General features: G+C 44.8%; 1 long non-coding RNA gene across 1 annotated transcript; it reads right to left on the reverse strand.

Moving 5' to 3' along the window:
• Positions 1-1,985: 1,985 nt before the first annotated feature.
• Positions 1,986-6,764, reverse strand: LOC140471257 (uncharacterized). The gene is made up of 2 exons (XR_011956939.1): positions 6,621-6,764; positions 1,986-2,134 (listed from the first exon to the last, which is right to left on the reverse strand). It is a non-coding gene; the product is annotated as an uncharacterized lncRNA (long non-coding RNA).
• Between the last annotated feature and the right edge of the window lie 581 nt (positions 6,765-7,345).

Below are 7,345 nucleotides of genomic sequence, written 5' to 3' on the forward strand. Positions count from 1 at the left end.
TGGGGGGAGGGTTTGGTGATGGGTCAGTGATGCAAGGCAGGACGGAAGGAATCTGAGAGTTTCTGTTGATTCTTTGTTTCCCAAAGTGTTGCTCTCCCATGTTGTCCACCTCTAATTTGCTGGATGGTCAACATGACACTGCTGTTGGCAAGTACACTCTTGCCCTTGAGTCTCACTCAAACTGGTAGTTAGAAGCCTACTGTGATTGTGAATAGTGTCCCTGGCACTACTAACCATAGTTCGAGTGGAATTGCTGCAGTGGTGATGGCCATCTGATGTTCTTTTAACTTAATTTCTCACAATATATGGCATATTAATATCTCGCAAGTGAGTTTGGGACGTTCACATGATCTCCTTCCAATTGTCAGGGTCACTCGGCACCCTACTGAAAAATGGGTGTTCGTTATCCCAGGATGATGTGCTAGTAATCCCATAAAGTTGCATTGTGTGTCTGTCCATTTCTCTTCTTGGCCAAGTTGCCTGAGCAGGGACAAGGCACTGGATAGAGGGCGAGGTCCTTGTCTGCTTCTGTCCACTTGACACAAAGTAGCATTACGAAGCCTCCTACGAGGAGGCTGGCCAACTGTGAAGGCTGGAGAAAGGTGTGTGTATATAAACAGTGTTTAAAGGTTAAAAATGAATGATAATTTTTGTTTTTGTCAAGTATCATGAAGCTTCATTTGAAATAAGTTATTGATTTTTTTTGATACAATGTGCTTTCCAGGCCTAGAACTCCAGTTACAATAATTACTGTACCAAAACTTGCAAGTGTTCTGTACTAACACTAAAGGCAGCTGTCTACTTCCCTTAAATTGTGATCACCTTTTTTGTAGTTACAACAGGACTTTATAAAAGCCAGGTTTAATAAGACTGGCATCTTTAAGAGGGAATCCATTTTGGATGCACACCCCTTGATATAATTATAGATTGCAGTTGTCTGCAATGAAATGTAGGTTCTTTTCTTTTAGTGCACTCGGGGCTCCTCCATTTTAACAAAAAAATGTTGGCATTTGTACAACATCTTTCACGAGTTTAGTGCATTCCAAAATGTTTTGCACCAAGGAAAGTACTTCTGAAGTGTAGTCACTGTTGTCATAGATTCCTTGGGCTCTATGTATTGTCCAATGTGGCTCTAAAGCAGGTGTGCGGGAGTTGCACCTTGGCTTGTACTGAGGTAAATGATCTCAGCATGGGCCTTGGTGTTGCTACGATTGGAGGGATGAAGAAAGTGAACTTTTGTTTTGCTTTTGATTGCTATCAAGTGACCTTTTGTAGAAAATGTACCTGTATGGAAATCAGGCACTGGCAGTACTTGACGAACTGTCATGTCTGTCACCCTGACCTCGCTTGGTGACAAGTGTCTCAGCGCTGGTGGGGAGACTCGAACCCTGTGCCCGAGCAGAGAGGATGTATCTTCTGGAAAGGTGGGGTGAAAGAGAGTGGCATGTAAAACAGGGAGACCTCATGACACAATAGATGCTTCACTCCCAAGTTCCAGGCTCATTCAGCCCAGTCCAGGAGAAGAGGTTTCAGTTTACTAGCTGGGAGGACTCAATGGCAAATGGCAATCAACTGATTGCAGATTGTGGCAAAACTGTGGCAGACTCCTTTAAGGCGATTGCAAAGACTGGTGTGAAGTGTTGGGGATTGGGGTGAGGCAAAGAATTGCTTGATCGCTCCCCTGGTGTAAATACGTACATTTATATAGAAAGAAAATCATGTTTACAATGTTGCTGAATGTAGTGATTCTTCCCAGTGTTGGGATGGAACAGAGGGCATATGTGGTTCTCCATCTGATAGAAAGTGGCCCACTCCTCTACACCTCATAATGAGCGCACAATTCACCTGGCAAATGTGATTGCAGTTAAAACATTGTACAGAGGCTTTTCACTGAGTTGGCAGAATATTAAAGAAAACTTTTGATAATTATTAAAGGAAATGAATATTTCTTTTCATTGATAGCAAATCAAAATGTTGCATCCAGGTTCCCAGTTTTCATTTTAAATGTTTTAAGTATTTATGCGTACAATCTGTTGTCTGGTTGTTCTTTTGTAAGTCGAATTAGTGCCCTTTTTTTTTCCAGAAGTGGTGCTCTTTCAGCTCTCTCCAGTGCTTTGCACGTATTTGATTGAGTCTGGAAAAGCCACAAAGGAACTGTTCAGAGAAAAGACCGTTTCTACTTGAAAAGGACAACAAATGTCAGAAATACTCTCAACTGTTCTGTCAGGACCTGTAGAGCAAAAATGCAACTTAATGTTTCAAGTGCATTTGTAACTTCTTTTGTATTAAAACACTCAAAAAAAATCTGCCCAACTTGAGTGAATAAACATGTAAATTATTCATATGCCGGCCCTCTTGTCTTATGTTTTAAGTTGCATGCAAATTATGTTGGATGTATTAATACCAATGTTAAAAGAAAACATTCAGAATTTGTAGACTGCTATCTCTCAGCCAATTTTGAGTCAACCTGTTCAGCCAATTTTGGCTCTTTGGCTCCCTGACTTTGAGCTATTGAATAGCTGACTTACTCCGGCTGGGAGTCTCCTGAGTTTAATGCCTCCTGATCTCAGCCAGGGCAAGGCTAGCATTGTTTTAAGTTGGCCTCGGAATTCCAGCTCCTGGTTACTGGATAGCATTTTCTGGTGAAACGCAAAACCTGGAGAACAAGGGCGACCAAGCTGGGTCCTGTGGTAAAATACCTTGCCAAAACAGTTGGGGCACAAATAACACCGCTTGGGCAAGGGCCCAGAGGTCACAATTGCAGGAGGTGAGAGCCTTTTAGAAGGCGAGAACATGAACAGAGGTTCTTACACCACAACTGCCTTGACACATAATCCCATAACATTCAGGCACTGACTGTGATTTCGACACCATCAAGTCCTAAGTATGGGTTGGTGCCCAAGCAAATCAGTGGGAATGGGAAAAGAGGGTGCCCAGTTTAATTTGCTGTACAGAATTATTGGCAATTTTTGGGGACCTGGGATTGAGTTGTCTGTTTTTGTGGTGTGGGAAAAAGAGATCAAGTCCATCCAGCCGCTTATTGACCTTTTCAGTTTGTGAAATTATATTCACATAGTTATTTCAGTAATTTGGGGATGGGAGGGGGAACTGGGTGGTCTAGCTCTGACATCTGGAATGAAATCCAAACTAGATAAACAGGATGGACTCTCTTCCTGGCCTCTGCTGGCTGCAGTATGGAATGAGGTTGAAGGAGTCTTGACTTGCGTTTCTAGAGTCATAGGTGTCTTGGTATACTGCCTCAGAGAATTGGAACATTTCAAACAGCTGCAGAGTGTGTAAATCCTGAGTCGACGTTTAGGTATGTCGATGAGGACAGTGTAGAGGGAGTTCTATCTAATTCCATGCTGTACCTGTCCTGAGACCGTTTGATGGGGACAGTGCAGAGGGAGCTTTCCTGTCTGTATCCCACCTTGCTTGTTGCTGCCCGTAAGTATCTGAAATGGGAATATGTCCAATCCACTGTTATACCAAGAACCTGTTCACAAAATGTAACAAAAGTGTATTGGATGGTTTCATTAATAATTGGACTTGATCATTCTAGAATTAACCCTCCTGCGCAAGCAGGCTGTGAGCCAAGGTGGATGTGGCTGACTTGTGCTTGAAGCTTAGAGTCTGGAGGAAGCTGTCTGTACTCTCAAGTACTGCGAACCCTTCCTTGTGACCTCCTGCCACTTGCTTCTTTGTCAGTATATGGTATGGTCAAGCCGGTTTCAAAATCTGATCACAGAGGATACATTAAGACGGATTCCAGGCTCTTGTAACGCAGTCCAATTTCTGCGTTTCTCTGAAATGGATGTTGGATTTTAAAATCTGGCCCTTCTCATGCAGCTTCATGTATAGATATTTTCCTCATCACCCTGTTAAGAGATGTTATGACACACTTCTGCCTCTCTTCCATGGTTATGTTTGAACCTGGGTGTCATGGAGGTTTTACAGCATGGAAATAGGCCCTTCAGCCCAACCTGCCTATGCCGCCTAGTTTTCACAATCAATCTAGTTCCATTTGCCTATGTTTGCTCCACATCCCTGCATACTATCCCACTCATGTACCTGTCCAAATGTTGCTTAAACAACGAAATTGTACTCCCCTCCACCACCTCTGGCAGCCTGTTCCAGACACACTCTGACCTCTGTTTGTGAAAAAAAATTGCCCCTCTGGACCCTTTTGTACTTCTCCCCTCTCTCCTTAAACCCATGCCCTCTAGTTTTAGACTCCTCTACCATAGAAAAACTGTTGGCTATCTACCTTATCTATGCTTCTCATGGTTTTATAGACCTCGATAAGGTCAGTCTCCTACAATCAAGGGGGAAAAAAAAGTCCCAGCTTCTCCTTATAACTCAAACTTTCCAGTTCAGATAGCATCCGAGTAAATCTTTTCTGCAGTTTTTCTAGTTTAATAATATCCTTCCTATCATAGGACAACCAGAACTGCACGCAGTATTCCAAATGTGGCCTTAGCAACATCTTGTACACTGCAACAAGATATCCCATCTCCGATACTCAATGCTCTACCACCAGCCACGACCAAGTCTTCTACCTTCAAACCAATTTTGTATCTAATTGGTTAGCTCTCCCTGGATCCTGTGAGACTTAGGCTTCAGGGCACATCTCTGGGACACCCGCACCAATCAACCCCACTGCCCCGTGGCCCAACACTTCAAGTCCCCCTCCCACTCTGCCGAGGACATGCAGGTCCTGGGCCTCCTCCACCGCCCCTCCCTCACCACCCGACGCCTGGAGGAAGAACGCCTCATCTTCTGCCTCGGAACACTTCAGCCCCAGGGCATCAATGTGGACTTCACTAGTTTCCTCATTTCCCCTCCCCCCACCTTACCTCAGTTCCAACCTTCCAGCTCAACACTGTCCTCATGACCTGTCCTACCTGTCAACCTCCCTTCCCACCTATCTGCTCCACCCTCCCCTCTGACCTATCACCTCCATCCCCACCCCCATTCACCTATTGTACTCTTTGCTACCTTCCCCCCAGCACACACCCCCCCCCCCCCCCCCCATTTATCTCTCCACCCTGGAGGCTTCCTGTCTCTATTCCTGATGAAGGGCTTTTGCCTCAAATGTCGATTTTCCTGCTCCTGGGATGCTGTTGTGCTTTTCCAGCACCACTCTGATCTAAACCCTGTGAGACTTAACCTTACTGAGCAACCCACCATGTGGTACCTTGTCAAAGCCCTTGCTAAAGTTCATGTAAACAATAATAGAATCTCTACAGTGTGGAAACAGGCTCTTCGACCCAACAAGTCCACACCAACCCTTAAAAATGTATCCCACCCAAACCCCTTCACCATTACTCTACATTTACTCCTGACTAATGTACCTAATCTACACATCACTGAACACTATGGGCAATTCAGCATAGCCAACTCACCCTAACCTGCACACCTTTGGAGTGTGGGAGGAAACCCGCACAAACAGAGAGAATATGCAAACTCCACACAGTCACCCAAGAGGGGAATCAAACCTGGGTCCCTGCTGCTGAGAGGCAGCAGTGCTAGCCACTGTGCCACCCTAAATGGCTATGCACTGCCCTCCTCTACTTTCTTGTTCATCTCTACAAAAAACTGACTATCCCAAATGCCTGTAGATCCCGTTTCTCAGAATCCCCTCTAATGACTTATTCACCACAGACATTATCTCACCGGTCTGTAGTTGCCAAGCATTTCCCTGCAGTCTTTCTTAAATAATGGCACAACATTAGCCACCCTCCAAACTTCGGTCACTTCACCCATGGCTGTTGATGATACAAACATCTCTGCTAGGGGCCCTGCGATTTCCTCCCTAGCATCCCACAAGGAATGCACTTTATCATGTCCTGGGATTTATCTATCTTAATGATTTTAAGACTTCCAACACCTTCTGTCATGTTGACTTGCTTCATGACATCAGCTTTTATTTCCCGAAGTTTCTGAGCATCCATGCCTTTATCAATGGTAAATACTGACAAGAAATATTTATTTAGTATCTAGTCCATCTCTTCCACCTCTGAACATAGATGGTCTTGTTGGTCTTTAAGAGACCCAATTCTCTCCCTAATTACACTTTTGCCCTTTATGTGCACGTAGAATCCTTTTGGAGTCTTCTTTACCTTATCTGCCAAAGCCATCTCGAGTCCCCTTTCAGTGCTCCTGATTTCTCTCTTCAGTGTACTCTGACACCCTCTATACTACTCGAGGAATTCACTTGATCCCAGCTGTCTATACATATATGCCTCCTTTTCTTCACTAGGGCCTCAACAACTCTAGACATTGAGGGTTCCCTACTCCAACCAGCCTTACCACCCCCCGGCCAGGCCAGGGAGCACAGGCTGTCCACTGATGCTCTCAATGCCTTTAGGGAGAGGTGGACACCACTGCGGGTGGATTGTTTTATATTCCCCCTTGAACTCTGTTTTGATTTAGTCCCCACCCCCTTTCACGTTTTTCACATAAGTATTACCCTTATCAGGCTTTGCTTGTTAATGTTTCGCTAGCCACATGGATTCTTTCCTGGTGGTAAAGATAAAAGTTTTAGCACAATGGCATCTTTTTACTGTGTCGTTACACGTACACATACGGCTACGGGTAAAAAGAACAAAATTACACACCTCTGAAGCAGGTAGGGCTTGAACCTGAGCCTGGATTCTGGATTAGTGGTGCTGGAAGAGCACAGCAGTTCAGGCAGCATCCAAGTAGCTTCGAAATCGACGTTTCGGGCAAAAGCCCTTCATCAGGAATAAAGGCAGTGAGCCTGAAGCGTGGAGAGATAAGCTAGAGGAGGGTGGGGGTGGGGAGAAAGTAGCATAGAGTACAATGGGTGAGTGGGGGAGGGGATGAAGGTGATAGGTCAAGGAGGAGAGGGTGGAGTGGATAGGTGGAAAAGAAGGACAAGTCCGGGCAAGTCAAGGGGACAGTTACTGAGCTGGAAGTTTAGAACTAGGGTTAGGTGGGGGAAGGGGAAATGAGGAGTTCTTGAACCTGAGCCACCTGGCTTAGAGGTACCACTGCACCACAAAAGCCTCTCGTTTGCTTTAATGTTGATTACTTCCTTCCACCTCACAGCTTTACATTCATCCTTTAAGACACTTTTGGTGATCTGACCTAATATTTCCTCGTGTCATATTTTGGTTTGTGTTAATGCCTTGGGAGTTTTTTTCAAAATTGTCTTTTTTCAAATGCAAGTTGTTGTCAATAGGGAATCGGAAATACATTTGAAAAGGAAATAATCTCTGGGACAATGAGGAAGAGAGAGCACGGGGAGTGGAACTAATTGGAGAGCCCTGACAAAGAATTGGAACAGGTACGATAGGCATCTTTCTGTGCTGTTTGCTTC

Source organism: Chiloscyllium punctatum, chromosome X, assembly GCF_047496795.1.
Source record: "Chiloscyllium punctatum isolate Juve2018m chromosome X, sChiPun1.3, whole genome shotgun sequence".
NCBI lineage: Eukaryota > Metazoa > Chordata > Chondrichthyes > Orectolobiformes > Hemiscylliidae > Chiloscyllium > Chiloscyllium punctatum.